General features: G+C 39.9%; 1 long non-coding RNA gene across 6 annotated transcripts in view; it reads left to right on the forward strand.

Annotated features, from left to right (window-relative positions):
- Positions 1–2,302: 2,302 nt before the first annotated feature.
- Positions 2,303–20,267, forward strand: part of LOC149125039 (uncharacterized) — a 354,033-nt gene continuing 336,068 nt past the window's right edge. For all 6 annotated transcript variants that reach the window (XR_016212556.1, XR_016212553.1, XR_016212555.1 and 3 more), the window contains exon 1: positions 2,303–2,682. This is a non-coding gene — a long non-coding RNA (uncharacterized LOC149125039). The remainder of the gene's footprint in view (positions 2,683–20,267) is intronic.

Genomic DNA, 20,267 nt, shown 5'->3' on the forward strand with positions numbered 1-20,267 from the left:
TAGTTCAGGACCATACTTTTGTATTAAAAATTCTAGGAGAAAAATATGTATTTTGCCAATTGAAATTTTATATCAGTACCTTAAACATAATAATTTCTGAATAATCAACTGAATAAAGGAAATAACTGAATATTGCATTAACAAACAGTTTAATTGGAGAATCTCTTAAGTTTGTGTTTAGAAACATGTACAAGGATGGTTCATAAAGTTCATGGAGAGATGGAATTAAAATATGTTTATTTTCGTGTAAACATTTTTTTTTTTTGAAATCCACACTTGGTTTTGTCACAATATGCATTTTCCATGAACATTTTGAAGACCTCTCTATTTGTTGTTAAAACTTGTCCATATTGGCTGGCACCGCAGCTCACTTGGCTAATCCTCCGTCTGCAGCGCCGGTACCCTGGGGTTCTAGTCCCAGTTGGGGCACTGGGTTCTGTCCCGGTTGCCCCTCTTCCAGGCCAGCTCTCTGCTGTGGCCCAGGAGGGCAGTGGAGGATGGCCCAAGTGCTTGGGCCCTGCACCCGCATGGGAGACCAGGAGAAGCACCTGGCTCCTGGCTTCGGATCGGCGCAGCGCCGGCCGTGGCGGCCATTTGAGGGGTGAACCAATGGAAGGAAGACCTTTCTCTCTGTCTCTCTGTCTCTCTGTCTCTCTCACTGTCTAACTCTGTCAAAACAACAACAACAACAAAAAAACTTGTCCATATTTCTAACTGTCAAAGTAAGGAGTTTTGATATATTTCCTGAGAAAGATTTTTTGAAAATTATAGTGGGATCTGAACTTGAAATTTACTTGGTATATTGGGGAATCGTTAGAAACCCCATTATGGGCCGGCGCCGCGGCTCACTAGGCTAATCCTCCGCCTAGCGGCGCCGGCACACCAGGTTCTAGTCCCGGTTGGGGCGCCGGATTCTGTCCCGGTTGCCCCTCTTCCAGGCCAGCTCTCTGCTGTGGCCCGGGAGTGCAGTGGAGGATGGCCCAGGTGCTTGGGCCCTGCACCCGCATGGGAGACCAGGAAAAGCACCTGGCTCCTGGCTCCTGCCATCGGATCAGCGCGGTGAGCCGGCCGCAGCACGCCGGCCGCGGCAGCCATTGGAGAGTGAACCAACGGCAAAAGGAAGACCTTTCTCTCTGTCTCTCTCTCTCACTGTCCACTCTGCCTGTCAAAAAAAAAAAAAACAAAAAAAAAAAAACAAAAAACACCCCATTATGGATTATTCTTATGGTCTGGATTAAATTTCAAGTGGAGGCTTGGGATCTAAGGAGGATTCACCTCTGCCCCAGGGTCTGTTGTGTGGCATGGCCCTCCACCTTCCATTGCATCCATTCAGTAATTTTCTGTTGATTTACATGTAGACACACTGTTAGGTTCTCACAGGCAAGCACAGGAAGCGGCACGCTCACCACATGTGAGCACCTCAGCGGCAGCTGCTCTTGCATCCCCCCCCCCCCCCCCCCAGTGGAATTCAGAGGCTAACCAGGTCTGATGAGCCACAATGTGGAAGCGACATGGTTGGCAGTTTACCTGTTGGTTGGTCTGCTTTTTCTTGTCTTTGAAATTAGAGGGTGGGAATTATTTGCAGATTCAGGGAGGGCTGCCAAGGACAGCAGAGAATGATTACAGATGAGGGGGAAAGTGCTGGCAGCCCAGAGGGGTTCTACATACTCTCACTTGCTTTTCTATAAATAGAGAAGGCTGTCTCTGGTATTTAGAACATAATTGAGTGCAGAGACAATAGCTCTGTAGAAAATGCTATTTCTTTGCAATATTTACCTATGACAAACTAGAATAAACCTAAGGGTTTATAGTCTGCTTAAAAATAAAATGCACATATGTAAGTATATATATATAAATTTATGTATTTAACCTCATTGTTTTAAAAAGATTTACTTATTTATTTTGAAAGAGTTACAGAGAGAAAGAGAGAGAGAGACAGAAAGAGAGAGAGCCATTTACCACCCACTGGTTCACTCCCCAGATGGCCACAGTGGCCAGGGCTGGGCCAAGCTGAAGCCAGGAGCTTCATCTGGGTTTCTCACATGGGTGCAGGGGCTCAATCACTTGGGTCATCTTCTGCTGCTTTCCCAGGCCCTTAGCAGGGAGCTAGATCTGAAGTAGAGCAGCTAGGACTCAAATGGGTACCCACATAGGGTGTCGGTGTTGCAGATGGCCGGCTACCTGCTCGTCACCTATAATCATTTAATTTTGACAATAACTCTGAAGGAAGAAAGGGGTATTATTATTTTTCCCCTCCCCGCCCCCCTCCCTCTCCTCCCTTCTTCCCCTCCTCCTCCTTCCTGCTAAGTTTCCCCATTGTCAAGGAGCCCCTCTAGCACTCCTTGGCCAACCTTTCCCCTTCCTGAAGCTAGGCCGGAATCTGGGTGGGCGTCACCCCCAGCCTCTTCTCCAGCAGCCCTCGACAGGAGACGCCTTCCTAGTACCGGCAAGCAGTGTGGCTGGTGATGGCACGCTTCTGGTGGCTGCTAAGCAGGGTATGCGCCGCGTCGCCATAGGCTTGACTCAGTTTAAGCCCAAACCCACGTGAGGAGGCCTGAAAGGAGCCGCCGCCGGACTTCCGCAAGTTCACCGAAGCTGCGGGCTGGATGGTTCGCGCTTTCCGGACTTCGCGTCTCCTCACCGCGGAGTCCCTGAGGCCCTGCAACGACGTCGTGGACCAAGGTAGGCCCCGCCCGCAAAAACCCTGGGTTGGGAGGCTAGGGCAGGGCTCGGCTTTGTGTCTCGAGGAGGAAGCACTCTTCCTCAGCTTGCTTGTCTGGCCTTCTGCACCGTCCGCGGAGGACCAACCCACAAGGCCTGGCACTACAGGTCCTGCCTGGCACTACAGGTCCTGCCTGCCTTCGGCGTGGGCGGTCTCGCTGCCTCCGGACCTAAGGGTCCTGTGAGTTGAGGACTTCCTGGGCCCAGGTTCTCCCCGCCTTCCGCAAGGCCCAGCGAGGCCTCCAGTACCAGGCCCACCAGCTCCCAGGCCCGGGCGTGCGCCACAGGGAAAAAGAGAGCATCCGGGCTGAGTCAGGGCTGCACCACCACCACTGCCTTCAGCGCCGCCCCGGGGACCAGGGCATGTCACAGGCTCTGGTGATGGATGACTACCCATATCTGTGCCCTTTTAATTACATCCTGCAGTCATTAACTACTCTCAACTGAGTTACAGTAGCTTATAGCCCGCTGGTAATTTCAGGTGAGAAAAATCTCTCCTGCAAAATGAATGGCGCAGGCGCTTTACACTCTGGGGTCAGAAATAGCTTGTATGTTCTCTGACAATATGTGTACACATATTACTGTAAAGTAATACAGTTTAGAACTGATTTAAAAATGAAATGCATATTTCACTACATTAAATGGTCTTATTCTTTTGAGCAAAGCAGGAAAACAACAGGTGCTTACCCTTCAGAGATTTTTGTGTAAAACATTTGGGTATTTTCACATTTTTCAAGATAATTTTGAAATGCAGCTAGTTGAGAGGAGAGATGGTGGAAAGGCAAGGTTGAAGCCGATGGAACAGGATGCCAAGGGTCTGGACCGTGGTAGTGGCGGAGGAAATAGGAAATGATGATCAACTGAGCAGAAACGCTATAAGATAGGGAGAAGTCGACGTTGACTGCGTAGATTCAGTGTGCTAAAAGACGTGACTAGCCTTGGTGGTAAACTAGTTTGCAGAATTGGATGAGGACAGAAAGATATCAATAAACTTGATTCTGGACATAAGATGGTAGCAGAGATACAGTTAGCTTGTGGAAAATAGAATTGAAAAATAAATTTATTTTGGTAGTTTTTTTAAAATCTGTAGTTTCCCATGAACTTTTTGAAGGCTGTTTGTACAAGAATTGTTTGATTTGTCCTAAACTTTCTTTTATTAGGTCCACAATTACAATAATGACAGGTTTTATTTCAAATTAATATCTGGTAGATGTATTTTGTACATATTCACCTAAGTCTATCAAAATACTCTAAACTGAATTAGTTGGCAAATACTATCCAATTCCCCTCTCCAGGATAGATTTCAGCTTAGTTGTTAGGAGGGGAGTGGCAGCAACTTTGAATGTTTTCTTGCCTAGAAAATTCTATGACAGGGCACCTGTTCACATTTCCAATCTCAAGAATGGTCAGATTCTTGGGCCATAATTATACTGACCTTCATGTGCAGGTAGTGTGAATACTATTTTTACCTGTACAGTGGCCTTTTAAGGAGACTCTTGTTACTATATTTGTTCTTTTTGGGGGGCATAGGGTTAAACTCAGGCTTGGTGGGACCCTATGTGTATATTTTGTGGCTACAGACAAAGCAGTATAAGGCGTTTCCTTTTGTTCAGTTTCCAGGGTATTTCTGGGAAATCAGACCATGAAGTTTGCCCCAGGAAATTGTTTCTTTGTGGCCAAGGCCAGTGTTTACACATTCTCATTGAGGGAATCTTTAATAAGCTGTTCCATTTGCACACAAATTGCTCAAAGAAGGTATTTTTACCCTCTTTTTGAAAGCCTTGGCATTATAAGAATGTATTAAAACAGTGGCTCCATTGTGAGAGGTTATCCAGGGCTGAAGGTTTGAGTTTCTTTTTTAAGAATGTTGTACGTGTGAGCATCTGAAATGACTTAATACTGTAGATTTCATGTTTCTCTCCCATTGGAGAGATGATCTCTTTTTTATCTTTTGAGGAAAAGTTGCAAAATGCTTAGTAATTTCTGAGGAGTTTTTTGGATCTCACTACAATTTATGACAAAATATAGGAAGACAATTTTGTCAATGGAGAAGCCAGGGACTTAACCTGGAAGGGGTACAAAACATTCTCAAAGTTCTACAGGAGGTCAATTGTCCAGCTAAAATTAGGACCATGGAGAAGGATATCTTACTCCTTTTATTCCTTTACATAAGGAATTCTAAAACATTAAAGCTAACAGAGGTTTAACTCTAGTTTTGAAAAGGTCTAATGATAATTTGTAATGGCTGTGAAAGATAAGGCAGAAAACATCCAACCTCCTCTTGCATTTGAAACAGGAATGTGAGATTATCCACTCAAGGTAGAAGCCATAAATGACTTGGCTAAAATGACTTTCCTTTTCTTTCTTTTTTGGCATCTCTAATTGTTTTGTAGTACAACAGCTTTTCTCATTTTCCTCCCCCCTCTCTACTATTATATGGCCTTTGAAATTTTTACTTAACCTGAGATTTTCCAAGTATAAGGCTATGGCCCATAGGATGATGGGGAGAAGATAAGGATGCGATAAAGCCTCAGAACTTTTCTCACAGGAGGTTGTTGTATGACAGGAGAGTTTAATAGCACTGAAAGAAGAATGAAGAAAATGTTAGATTATCTGACTAACATTCATCAATACAATGTTGGAAAAAGTTTCCTTTTTCAAATCAAGCTGGGACTGGGACATTCCTTTCTCTCCCTGACTTGGTGGGAGGTATGTGGTTCATAAAATATCCTAATTTTCTGTCCTCTTGAAGTTACTGAAGACTCTAAATAACCATGGCTACTGGGGAGGATGGGTCCTGTTAGGGATAACATATGTGATTATATATTTATCATCATAATTAATGATAATACTGCTGGCAATGTTTTATCATTACACTTTTTTGTGTCAAAATGATTTGCAAGAGTTCAATGACTCAGATATATGATCTATATAATTATCTTTCTTCTTTTTCATCGGTGTTTGCAATGAAAAAGTCATGTGAGCTATATGTTTAGTTGCTTGCCTGAGTCTTGAGGAGTGGGTGTACTGTTTCTGTCTCAGCTAAAGTTCTATGCCGGGAGAAAACTCAATCCCCAGTGCAACAATGTTGAGAGGTAGGACCTTTGAGACGTGGTGGGTTAATGTCATTATCATGGCAATGGGTTTATTATAAAAGCATGTTCTTATTCCCTTTTGTGCTTTCATACTCTCTTCCCCTTCTGCCTTCTGCCATGGGATAATGCAGCAAGGAGGCCCTTGCTAGAAGAAAAACCCCTTGATCTTGGATTTCTCAGCCTCTAGGACTGTGAGAAATAGTCTGTTCTTTACAAATTGCCTAATTTCAGCTATTCGATTATAGCAGTACAAAATGGGCTAAGTTATTCCTCATCCATATTGTTGACTTTCTGATAGAAATTAACTTTTCCCAATATTTCTTATCTTTAAAATAGAGTCAAAATAATGAGCAACAGTCTTATTTTTCTTCCTGGATTGACATACTTAAACACCACACTAGTACATTAGAGTTAAGTGGAGGCTTCCATTCTCCTTATTGTCCACTACTAATAGAATTTTCTGCTATGCTGTGCTGTAAGGCAGGGCACATGGCTAACCATCCCTTGATTTTGATTCTTTCTCAGTTCTCTTTCCTTTTTTATTCTTTCTTTCCTTCATTAATTATTAATTGAGCAGACTATGCCAAAGGCATGTAAAAATATTTGAGCACATAATCCAAGCACATATACATTTTATTTGCATTATAAATAGCCAAATAGAGATTAGAAAGGGACAGATAAAACTAAAACATAAATGTATGTTAATAACTTATTCTTATGTATTTAAAGCACTCAAACATAAGGATAATGGAATCCGAGAACTGGTCCTTGTTATTCCAGTGATTCCAAAAAGAGTCTGGGTTATGTTGCATACTGTGGCTAATAAAAATATTACCCATGGTAGGCCTCCCAACTTACTGATATAATTTCCATCAAGGCTCATGGCAGTTTTATGTATGTATTTGTAAGGGGAGACTCTTAAATACTACTACTGTTCTATATCTAAGAGGCCAAAGTACTTTCAGGAAAGACTTTTTAATCTTCTTGTATTTGAAAAACATAAAATGAGGTGATGACTGGCAAATGAGAGCAAGCCTGTTTAATATTAAGATTATGACGTAAATTGACAAAAGCTCAAGCATTCCAAGTCCTAGTTGCTAGGCGCCTTCTCCTTCCTCCCATCCGAGTATAATGATGTATTGTCAGTCTTAGTGGAGGTACAAAAGGGTTATTAGACTTTGGAGTCCATCTGCTACCCGTGCAAAGGAAATAATTGAACTAATACTGCCTGCTCTTTTCCTTGGTTTCTTGCCACCTTAATTATAGTGCATCTGGGGTAAATGTATATATGCTGCCTTGAGTAGAACATTTTCCAGGACTGTAAGAAAGCAGAATGAAAGCTCAGGTAAGGTAATTGAAGGAGAATTTGCAGTTATAGCCTGGGGGAAGGTATCACCTGGCACGTCACCCAAGCAATCAAACCAACTACACAGGCTATCCACAGTTCTTGTTGCTTCAGTTGCTACTCTTGCCAAACTATTTTCATTGATCTTTTTAACTTAATCTTGATCTTTGTTTTTATTTTTTTTTAAGAAGTTAAACAATGCCTAATTATTTATTTATTTTTATTTACTTGAAAGGCACAGATAGATAGAGATAGAGATAGCGAGAAAGATAGAGATAGCAAGAAAGCTATAGAGAGCTGTGTTTCCCCAAAGCCTGCAACAGCCAGAGTTGGGCCAAGTTGAAGCCAGGAGCCCAGAACTCTATCTGGGTCTCTGACATGGGTGACAGAGGCCCAGCACTTGAACCATCATCTGCTACCTCCCAGAATATATTAGCGAGAAGCTGGATTGGAAGTAGATGTGCCAGGACTGGAATTAGGACTCTATATGAGGTTTGACCCACTGTGCCACAACACTTGCCCTCTGTTTTTGATTTTTAAGTATTTTTTAGTGTGTATTTGTGATAGTACTTCAAAGATTTTTGTGGAAAATTGAATTAAAAGATAAGTTTATTTTAGTACAAAAATTTTGTAATCCACACATAGTTTTCCATAATATATATTTTTCTTTTTTTATTTTAAAAATATTTTTAAAATTTTATGTCATTTCTTTTTTTTCTTTCTTTTTTTTTAAACTTTTATTTAATGAATATAAATTTCCAAAGTACAGCTTATGGATTACAATGGCTTGCCCCTCCCACCCACAACCCTCCCCTTTCCCGCTCCCTCTCCCCTCCCATTCACATCAAGATTCATTTTCGATTCTCTTTATATACAGAAGATCAGTTTAGCATACATTAAGTAAAGATTTCAACAGTTTGCTCCCACACAGAAACAAAAAGTGAAAAATACTGTTTGAGTACTAGTTATAGCATTAAATCTCAATGTACAGCACACTAAGGACAAAGATCCTACATGAGGAGTAAGTACACAGTGACTCCTGTTGTTGACTTAACAAATTGACACTCTTGTTTATGGCCTCAGTAATCACCCTAGGCTCTTGTCATGAGCTGCCAAGGCTATGGAAGCCCCCTGAGTTCACCGACTCTGATCATATTTAGACAAGGTCATAGTCAAAGTGGAAGTTCTCTCCTCCCTTCAGAGAAAGGTACCTCCTTCTTTGATGACCCGTTCTTTCCACTGGGATCTCAGTCATGGAGATCTTTCATTAGGGTGTTTGTGTTGTTGTTGTTTTTTTTTTTTTTTTTTGCCAGAGTGTCTTGGCTTTCCATGCCTGAAATACTCTCATGGGCATTTCAGCCAGATCCGCATGCCTTAAGGGCTGATTCTGAGGCCAGAGTGCTGTTTAGGACATCTGCCATTCTATGGGTCTGCTGTGTATCTCACTTCCCATGTTGGATCATTCTCTCCCTTTTTTATTCTATCAGCTAGTATTTGCAGACACTATTCTTGTGTATGTGATCCCTTTGGTTCTTAGTCCTATCATTAGATCAATTGTGAACAGAAATTGATCACTGGGACTAGTGAGATGGCATTGGTACTTTTCACGAGTTTTTGAAGTAACCTTTTATGTTTCTGTTGGTATTGTTACATCAGGATCTATTTCTGAGAGGTAGAAATTGGAGGTGAACTGTTTATCGTTCATTTTTATTTATTTATCCTCTTTTAGATCAAAGTGGTCAGTCCCTGCTTCCTTGAAGGCATACCTTGTGAAAGATGTCTTCATGTACCAGCTGACAAGGGGTTACTATGAGCTGAAGTCAGTGTCCAATATGATAGACCTGCAGTGGTGATGGGCATCTCCCTACAAGTTAGAGTTACTCCTTTCTCTACAGTTTGAGAGGCATTAAGGTTATGCCCCCAAAATGAATTGCTGCTCTAGAAACATGCCAAGTGGCTTCAGTAAAGGAGACAAATATTTGAGTTCTGGACCTCTGTGGAAGAGTTTTGCACGTGTCTTTCCTTCTGGAACTCTTTATTTATAAATGCCTTCACTGTATGTCCAGGATAGATTTTCCTTCCTTTGTGCAAGCAGACTATTGAGAACTTTAGGACACCCTTTGTTTAAATAAAACTGCTTTGTTGCAGTAATGAACTTTTTCCCCCACACATAGTACTAAATATTCTTTTTTTTTCTTGAGTCTTCAGTTTGTTTTGCAAACCTGTGTGTACTACGTGACAGATATTGGTTTATTTAAATAGCACATACTTGAAAAATATGAAGAAGCCATTTACAATGAATATACTTGTATATGTGAATATATTTTCTGCTCAGTGTTGGTGGCCTAACTTTCCTGATTTTTTAAACTAAGCATTTTATTAGTATTTTTTGATTTAGGAAGTATTTTTCCTCAAGAAAATTAATGAATTGAGTGTGAAATTAAAATTTTTCGATATTATATTCCTATAATGGACAGTAGTAGATGATGGTTCTGATCTGCATTTGGTTTTCGAGTGCAGATTTATGTGCCAGTCAGGGGATTAAAATGATGCAAAGGAGGAAATCAGTAATTCTTCAAAGTGTCAGAGCATAAGAATCACCTGGATCTTATTCTCAGGTGATTTGGATTGGGGAGAAAGGGAAGCTGGAAGTTTGTACATTGATTTCCCCAGGTGATTATGAGGAGCAAGCCAATGTGGGACGTGCTAGAGAGATGGTAAATGTTTCCCCTCTGGTTGTAAAATTCATGGCTATTTTCACTGTGTTCAAAATCGTAGACATTTCGAGCTAGCAAGTATTTCAGAGCATACGTGCACTAAATCCATCATTAAAAACAAGATTTTTTAGAATTACATGTTGGAAAATGGATATAAAAAGGAAAATAAAAATCATTGCTTTCTTTCTGTGGTTAGGACTCTGAGTCATACAGCTTGGGTCTGCATGTGGGTTTTACCAATTATTGATGATGTAAATTTGGGCTTAGTACCTTGCTTCCTCATATGTAAAATGAGGTTAATTAGAGTACCTATCTCATAGAATTGGTCTGAGGATTAGGTGAGTTAATATACATAAAGTACTTAGAACAACATATGAGAGTTAATTAAATGTTATTATGTTGGCACTAAGGCAATGTCCATTAGAGTCTTTTTGGGTGTTATTGTGAATTTTTTAAAAAAATTCATTTATTTATTTGAAAGGCAGAGTTACAGAAAGGACAAGACAGAGACAGATCTTCCATCTGCTAGTTGACTCCCCAAATGGCCACAACTGCAGAAGCTGGGTCAGGCAGAAGTTTGGAGCCTGGAACTCGATCTGGGTTTCCCATATGGGTTTCAGGGACCCAAGTACTTGGTCCAGTTTCTGCTCCTTTCCCACGGTGTTAGCAGGGAGATGGATTGGAAATGGAGCAGTTGGGACTTGAACTGATGCTCATATGGGGTGGCTGCATCCCAGGCCATAGCTAATCTGCTGTGCCACAACCTTGGCCTCTATTGTAAATTTTCCCTCCAGAGAGGCTGTAGCATCAGTCTTTGCACCAGAAATGTTTAGTGTCCATTCTCTACATCCTTACCTACACTGCCAACTTTTTTTCACTTATAGTTGAAGAAAGTAAAGTGTAGAGAGAGAAATTCCTTGGCCTCATTTCAGGCATCAAGAAATTTGGGACTAGAATACAAATCTATAACTTCACAAACTTGTCCTTTTAACATATTAGATTGATTTTTTTTTACGACCCTACATTTTGGTGTACCTTGTTTTGTAGGTTTGAAGTTAAATAGTTTTGTTTGCCCTTCTGGTAGAATGTAGCCGGGAACCGTGGACTAAGTAAAGAGTCATTCTCCAGTGTACTAGGTGGTTAATTGATTATAACTTACACTTTTTTCTTCCCAGAAGCAAAATTTAGCATTTATAAATATTTATAGGAAAAACTCTGAAAGTGTATAAGATTTCACTGAACTATTGTTCTTTGAAAAGTGAACTAGAAATGGGTGGGTCTTATTATTGGGTCACTAGAGGGCACTGTGACTCTTCAGGTTTTAAAGTTGTAGTGTTTGGAGAAGAAATTCTACTCTGAAGGGTATTTTCATCTCAGTGAGATTTTCTCTGGCATCCAGAAAAGTATAATCAAATATAACGAGTTTGAGAGAGGCATAAGCACTGACTGTGTATGAACTTATCAGGAAGTTAGCCTTTCTGGTTATAGGAAAATTCAAATTTTGGGAGCTATTAAAATACGAAAATTGTTTTGATCTAACTTCCTTTCAGTTCAAAACACAGTTCTACATTTGTAACTTCTTGTTTTCCCCTCTGCAATTTTTATTTTACTATTGTACATTTGAACATTACTTGAGTCAACACATGACATTAACCATCATTTACGAAATACATACTTCAAGTGATTTTGAAGCACCGTTAAACATTCTGCAACAAAAATTGCTTTTTTCCTGATAAAGTGATGTGGGTTTCCAGGAGTACCTTAGAATTCACCTGAAATAGCTGCAATGGCATCTTGCTTTTTACTCCTTTAATTGATGTACTCAAGAGAAAGGCTTCTTGAACCCGTGATCTTTTCTACCTGTTAAGATTGCAGTCAAGTCAGCAGCATTGCTTTGCCTTTCAAAATAGCTTTCTGGAATGACTACATCCTGAGCAGTGTATCAAGTAGCATCTTTTAAAACAATTTAAACTATGTTTTACATTTACACAACATAAAAAGTCAAGAGCATTCAAAGTGGTAGTTGTTAGTTTTAATTTGATATGCTTGCAAATGACCTACCAGATTTTCTCTTATATGTATTTGTCATTTGTTGTAGCTTGTTGAGAAAACCCTCACCTCCAAATAATTAAATTTGAGTTTGTTCTGTTAAGTAGAGTTGCTTAAATGAGGAGGAACATTGTGGTGTTTTTACCAATTGCATATTGGGATTTTACCTCATTCAAAGAAGATAAATAAAATGAAAATAAGAGCTCTTAAATTTCTGTTACTGCTTCTATCTGTAACCCAATCTATCAAAAATCAGTTATCTTAATTGAATGATTTCCTTATGTTTCCTAAGCAAATCATCTTCTACAGCAGTTCACCTGCCCATTCCCTCTCCATCCCCCTTTCCTCCTGATTTCAGTTTAGGTTGGCTAGATTCTTTTGTCTCCTCCTCTCCCTCTGTTTCTCTTTCTCAGTGGCTAGTATAACCGGCTATACAACTCTGTATTTCCAGTTGTGTATCTGTTTTTCATTTCTGGCGTGACATTTTCTAAAAATAGCGAAACCCTGTAGTTTAGCATTTTATTTTATGTACTTTGATTTCAGACTATGTTTCTGTATATGGTTAATTTATTCTTTTCACTGATGACAGAATTTAATAGTGGTGGCAGGATTTCTCCTCAGGATCAGTATTGCAGTGTACTTTATGTAAAGTGAGATAAGAGGTATCCATGTGTGCTCCTTGTCCACTGGACAGGGGTAGACCTTGAAATTGCTGATGGTATTGGTGGTCATTTTAGCTTGATATGGCCCCATGTGGATATGGGAGTCAGCACTTTAATATCAATTCTTTTCCTATTTTGGCACTCTAAGTTAGCTTCTGCCCCCCACCCCCACCCTTTTCTGCAGCATAGTAACAATAGCTACATTGTGGAATACCAAAATATGTGGAGGCCAGGCACTTCTATGCTATCAGGTGCACACAGGTCTTTATCACCCTCTCTTAAAAGCAACATGTTCTTTGGAAATCCAAAATACAGCATATTTCTGGATAAGTTATCTTGTGGACAGTAATTGAGAATTACCAAGAAGTCAGTGACTCAGAATGACCCAAGGGCTCCTTTCTCTTCATTTTAAAGACAATATTCTGGGGAAGGGATTACAGAGGTAAAAAAATATGTGGCAGAGTACTCAGAAAATAATCCATGGCTTTTCTAAACCCCTGTGAGATTGCTGATTGCTTCCTTGCAGCACTTCCACCTTAGGTCCTGAGCAGGGAAACATTGCTGCTGAGGGAAGAGGACTATGCATGTAAGTTAGGGAAACCTAAGACAGGCCCACGTAAACACAGTGGCCGGGCAGAGCTTGAGGAAACAAGTTGGTGAGACTTGCATGTCTGGCTACTCTGACTGGGCAGACCTCTTGGGGAAGGGGGGGCATTAAAAAAAAACAGGAACTCTTGTGGTTTCACTCTGGGGGAAAAACTGTTGTTGGGAATAGGAAGTGTGAAGCACCTCCTTTTGTCTAGAAGAAACAAAAAGCAGCACGAGAGGTGTATGTTCTGGCTCGGGCGCTGGTTGGATGGTCCTGTGCAGTCCAGTTGAGTCACGTGAGCAAGGACTGTGCTGGTGTTGCCGTGCAGGCTAGTGGGGAGCTGGTGCTGTGCAGGCTCTATGGTGCATGCCAGCGATTGGGAACAGTGGAGAGGACTCACTATCCACCTGAGAGGATACCTGGGAAGTCTCCCTTTGCACCTTGGAGATCCCGCATGGGGCCCAAAAGTCAGATGACCCCAGCATGAACAAGGTGAGCTCCCAAAGATAGAAGGCAAAGCCAGAGATGGCTGAGAGCCAGGTGCTGTGAGGGGGGACTGGGAGACAGTGCATAGTTGAAGCTTTCCCTCAGTTGTCGGTTACCCCAAAGTGGCTACTATTACCTGGAAGTTACTCTTTTCTAACCTGGAAGTGTATGTTGTACAACTGGAAGAAAAGGAGTAACCTGAATCAAAAGGTTTAATTTTGTTCCTAATTCCGCTGAGTGTGGGAACTAAACAACATGTTTTATCAGTTACAGATAATAAAAAAATCATGTTTTCATGAAACATGTCAGTGTAGTGTGTACTTTTCCATCACCCAAAGCACAATTAATGCTTAAAAGGTAACAGAAAAATATAATGAAAAATTTAAGAGTGCAGTCTACTGGGAGAAAACTCCCACCACCCCTGCAAACCCTGTTAATATTTGGAAGAAAGCACATAATTGTATCCAAAAATGGGATCATACTGTATACAACTTCCTGTCCCCGTTTTGTACTTCATGCTTTATTTAAAGTATTTTCCCAATTCTTCAAGTATCCAATGGTTATAACTTTGCACTCTTCACCTTCCTTCCTTTTCTTGAATGTTTCTCCTGGCCTCTCTACTGCCACAACTGTCTCCTGAATCCCTCTCCTGGGTGCGTCAGGCTTCCTCTGTTTCAGTCATGCTTGAATTTTGGGAAGCTCTTTCAGTAACGCTGCCACCGTTTAGTGCTCAGAGTCTCCTGCCTTGGACACATTCTGCTCCGTTTGTGAATCAGTGTCTTACTTGTAGGTGGAATTGGAAATTAGGAGACATTAGGCAGACTGGCTTGTAATCTCAGTGTCAACGTGAATAACAATCAGAGGCATTCCCCATAGAATAGTGTTATTGATTTGAGAATAGCCCAGCATTGCAATGGGAATATGCATGCCCTATTAAAGTATGTGAGTATTCACAGAGATTGAGGCAAGGGTAAGTTTTTAAAGGTAAAATGAAAAAAGGAGTACATAATTTAGACAGTAAATCTTAGGTGTAAGAATCAATAGCAAGGGTGATGTCAGTACAATATTAAACAGAGTTGTTGGGCTGAGTTCCTTGCAGGAATGTTTTTTGTGTAAGGTTGTGATGGCCTTGCTGCAAGGTTGTGGTTCTGACAGTATGGTTTGTGAATAGTTATTGTTATCAGGCACACATCTTGAGACCTTCTCCTTCATAAGCTCCCTGTTTTATTTATTATTATTGATTCTGCTAGGACTAGACAAAAAGTGACTCCATTTTGATTCTGACAGTTTTCATTCCATATATTGAGGATATTTTTGAGAGCTAATGTGAGCAATTTTGCTGGAAAAAAGTTCTCCCTGAAAACTATACCTCAGTTTTCAGTTCTTAGCTAAGTCATACGTACTAGCAAATGCTCTTGATAGGAAGAAGAGGGAGGGTGATTTGGTTGGGTTACAGCATCATGGCCATGGACGATGTCCGTAAGTGTAAGAACGTGTTCCACTAACAGTTGCTCTTGCCTGCCTGAAAGCAGAAGTTAGTTCATTTTACAAGTAGAAAATTTATTGTTACTGCATTGTTTTTGGAAAAAAATATTTTAAGACATTTGCAGCTTTATTCTCATTAGCTATGATTAGTGTATATACATGTTATTGGTAGTCTTAAATCTTGGAGAATTTTTACTAAGGTAGCTTTCTTTCTTATCTTGACTGTATTCTGGATGAGGAAACAGGTCTAGAATAAATGAATAACTACCTAGTTTTAGTGGTAGTTATTTAAGAAGAGTTATTTCTATATTTTAAAATTTAAAGATAACAGCTTTAGATTTTGTTTGATTATTTAAATAAAGAGTTTAGCAAGAGATTCTGAAATTGCTGCTTGAAAAATGAAGCAGGCACTGAATCCTCATGTCAAAGTACATGCTCCCCATAGTAAAACCAGCAAACCCCAAATTTGTAAACTTGTACAAAATTAAAAGAAATAACTTTGAATTTGAAATCTTGAACATTAATCATTTGTTAAGGATATGTAAAGATGGAAAGATAAAGAACTGCAAGAAAATGTTTAATTTAGATATAATTATTTTAAGTATAGGCATATTATTGTATTTTTACTTCCTCAGGAAAGGTAGAGATGCCATTGTGAATTTTATTAGGTTTGGTTATAGTATGTAAAATTGTTCTTGACTGGGCCCTTTCATAGAAAATTATATTCTGGAGGTCATCTTTTAGAGGTAGATGACTAGGCTTAATTAAAGGAAAGAAAGCTATTTTATAGCAATTAGGAACTTAGAGCCATGGTTACTAGACTGAGAGCACTGGATATAAAAAACTGGAAGAGAATTAATTCAGCTTAGGCTGAAAATACTCATAGTATAATCAGCTTCTGGCTATGCTCAATTTAGGTTTTATATGATAGGGAAAACACATGTATTTTATCTAAATTTAATACTACATATAATTGTTTAAAGAATAGATGTACTGCCATGTCTATCAAACAGAGAATGAAATCATGCTTGGTCTGGGGGATCTCCCATACAAAGATATACCCTTTGCTTTATGATGGTAGGAGGGTTATGAGAAGAAACTAGAAAAAAGAGAGGCTGTTATATATATTTAAATAATATTACATGATAAAATAAAATAATTGTGCAATACATTGCAAATGTAAAGAACGGTTGTGTCTGTCTACATACACACACACACACACATACACACACACACACTGTCCACTAAAAGTTGTATCATGATAATATAAGAAGGGGAAGTTAGGGTTAATAGTACCTGGTACAGTTAGATCAACACAATCACTTTTCTTCTGTATCATTTGATTTCAGTAAATGCATTTTATTTTATTTTTATTTTTATTTTTAAGATTTATTTATTTGAAAGAGTTACAGGTAGAGGTAGAGCCAGAGAGAGAGAGAGAGAGAGAGAGAGAGAGTTCTTCCATCTGCTGGTACACTCCCCAGATGACTGCAATGGCCAGAGCTGAGCCGATCTGGAGCTAGGAGCCAGGAGCCTCCTCCAGGTCTTGCATGTGGGTGCAGGGGCCCAAGGACTTGGGCCATCTTCTACCACTTTCCCAGGCCATAGCAGAGAGCTAGATCAGAAGTGGAGCAGCCGGGACTTGAACTGGTGCCCATATGGGATGCCGGTGCTGCAGGCCAGGGCTATGACCTGCTATGCCACAGTACTGGCCCCAGTATATGCATTTTAAAAGAGGTGGTGTTTGGATCTAAGTTGCACAATCGATTGATTTTTGCTTCAGAAGCACATTATATTATATCCATGGAGTTTCCTGTCAGCTCTTCATTAAAAAGAATTGTTCTTAAACACTCTACTGTCTGGATCCAGGCTTGGGCTGGTACAGTTTTTCCTATATCAACCTTGCTGATTTGGTCAGAGACTATGTTGAACCTTATTCTTAGGTGTTTAAATTTTAACTGAAAAGTGATCCCTGTTAGGAATTTGGAAAACATTATGCTGAGTGAAATAAGCCAGTCCCAAAGGAACAAATATCATATGTTCTCTATGATCGGTGATAACTAACTGAGCACCAAAAAGGAAACCTGTTAAAGTGAAATGAACACTATGAGAAATGGTGACTTGATCAGGCCTTGCCCTGACTGTTGATGAGCAACTTGATATGTTATCCCTCTTAGTATTTTTTTTTTTGTTTGTTCTACTTAATACTTTTGGTTGAATACTGTAATCAATACACAGTTATTCTTAAGTGTTGAAACTTAACTGAAAAGTGATCGCTGTTAAATATAAGAGTGGGAATAAGAGAGGGAGGAGATGTGCAATTCGGGACATGCTCAAGCTGACTTACCCCAAATGGTAGAGTTAGAAACATACCAGGGGACTCCACAATCCCATCAAGGTGGCATGTACCAATGCCATCTCACTAGTCCCAGTGATCAATTTCTGTTCACAATTGGTCGTAATGATAGGACTAAGAACCAAAGGGATCACATAAACAAGAATAGTGTCTGCAAATACTAGCTGATAGAATCAAAAAGGGAGAGAATGATCCAACATGGGAAGCGAGATACACAGCAGACCCATAGAATGGCAGATGTCCTAAACAGCACTCTGGCCTCATAATCAGCCCTTAAGGCACTCGGATATGGCTGAAAAGCCCATGAAAGTATTTCAGGCATGGAAAGCCAAGACACTCTGGCAAAAAACAAACAAACAAACAAACAAAAACAAAACCTAAATGAAAGATCTCTGTGAGTGAGATCCCAGTGGAAAGAACAGGCCATCAAAGAAGGAGGTACCTTTCTCTGAAGGGAGGAGAGAACTTCCACTTTGACTATGACCTTGTCTAAATATGATCAGAGTCAGTGAACTCAAAAAGCTTCCATAGCCTTGGCAACTCATGACAAGAGCCTAGGGTGATTACTGAGGCCATAAACAAGAGTGTCAGTTGATAAGGTCAACAACAGGAGTCACTGTGCACTTACTCCTCATGTAGGATCTCTGTCCTTAATATGCTGTACATTGTGATTTAATGCTATAACTAGTACTCAAACAGTATTTTTCACTTTTGTTTCTGTATGGGTGCAAACTGTTGAAATCTTTACTTAATATATGCTAAACTGATCTTCGGTATATAAAGAGAATTGAAAATGAATCTTGATGTGAATGGGAGGGGAGAGGGAGCGGGAAAGGGGAGGGTTGTGGGTGGGAGGGAAGTTGTGTGGGGGGGAAGCCATTGTAATCCATAAGCCGTACTTTGGAAATTTATATTCATTAAATAAAAGTTAAAAAAAAATGTAAAAAAAAATTTGCACCATTTTTCTCTGGCAAAATTTATACAATACTGTCTCATTATTATTCCCTTTCCCTTTTCTTCTCAATTTGCATCAAACTTTGGTTCAACATAGTCTTTTTTTTTTAACTTTTATTTAATGAATATAAATTTCCAAAGTACAGCTTATGGATTACAATGGCTTCCCGCCCATATCGTCTCTCCCACCCGCATCCCTCCCCTTTCCCACTCCCTCTCCCCTTCCATTCACATGAGGATTCATTATCGATTCTCTTTATATACAGAAGATCAGTTTAGCATACATTAAGTAAAGATTTCAACAGTTTGCTCCCACACAAACATAAAGTGAAAAATAATAGATGATTTTTTAAATGATGATGAAATCAGATCAGACCTATTGTCATGTTTAATCCCAGTGAGAGTCAAGTTGGGAATTGATAATTTCTTTTTTTTTTTTTTTCAGAAGATCAGTTTAGTATACATTAAGTAAAGATTTCAACAGTTTGCACCCCCATAGAAACACAAAGTGAAATATACTGTTTGAGTACTCATTATAGCATTAAGTCTCAATGTACAGCACATTAAGGACAGAGATCCTACATGAGGAGTAAGTGCACAGTGACTCCTGTTGTTGACTTTACAAATTGACACTCCTGTTTATGGCATCAGTAATCTCCCTATGCACCAGTCATGAGTTTCTAAGGCGATGGAAGCCTTTTGAGTTCACCGACTCTTATCTTGTTTAGACAAGGTCATAGTCAAAGTGGAGGTTCTCTCCTCCCTTCAGAGAAAGGTACCTCCTTCTTTGAAGACCTGTTCTTCCCACTGGGATCTCACTCACAGAGATCTTTCATTTACGGTTTTTTTTTTTTTTTTTTTTTTTTTTTTGCCAGAGTGTCTTGGCTTTCCATGCCTGAAATACTCTCATGGGCTTTTCAGCTGGATCCAAATGCCTTTAGGGCTGATTCTGAGGCCAGAGTGCTGTTTAGGACATCCACCATTCTATGAGTCTGCTGAGTATCTTCCCATGTTGGATCACTCTCCCCTTTATTTATTCTATCAGTTAGTATTAGCAGATACTAGACTTGTTTATGTGCTTCCTTTGACTCTTAGTCCTTTCATTATGATCAATTGTGAACTGAAATTGATCACTTGGACTGGTGAGATGGCATTGGTACATGCCACCTTGATGGGATTGAATTGGAATCCCCTGGTATGTTTCTAACTCTACCATTTGGGGCAAGTCAGCTTGAGCATGTCCCAAATTGTACATCTCTTCCCTCTCTTATTCCCACTCTTATGTTCAACAGGGATCACATTTCAGTTAAATTTCAACACTTAAGAATAACTGTGTATTAATTACAGAATTAAACCAGTCATATTAAGTAGAACAGACAAAAAAACTACTAAGAGGGATAATGTATTAAGTTGTTTAACAGTCAGGGCAAGGGCTGATCAAGTCACCATTTCTCATAGTGTCCATTTCACTTCAACAGGTTTCCTTTTTGGTGTTCAGTCAGTTGTCACCGATCAGGGAGAACATATAGTATTTGTCCCTTTGGGACTGGCTTATTTCACTCAGCATGACGTGTTCCAGATTCCTCCATTTTGTTGCAAATGACTGGATTTCGTTGTTTCTTACTGCGGTATAGTATTCTAAAGAGTACATATCCCATAATTTCTTTATCCAGTCTACCGTTGATGGGCATTTAGGTTGGTTCTAGGTCTTAGCTTTTGTGAATTGAGCTGCAATAAACATTAGGGTGCAGACCGCTTTTTTGTTTGCCAATTTAAATTCCTTTGGGTAAATTCCAAGGAGTGGGATG

Source organism: Oryctolagus cuniculus, chromosome 8, assembly GCF_051225735.1.
Source record: "Oryctolagus cuniculus isolate XC-2025 breed Fujian yellow rabbit chromosome 8, ASM5122573v1, whole genome shotgun sequence".
NCBI lineage: Eukaryota > Metazoa > Chordata > Mammalia > Lagomorpha > Leporidae > Oryctolagus > Oryctolagus cuniculus.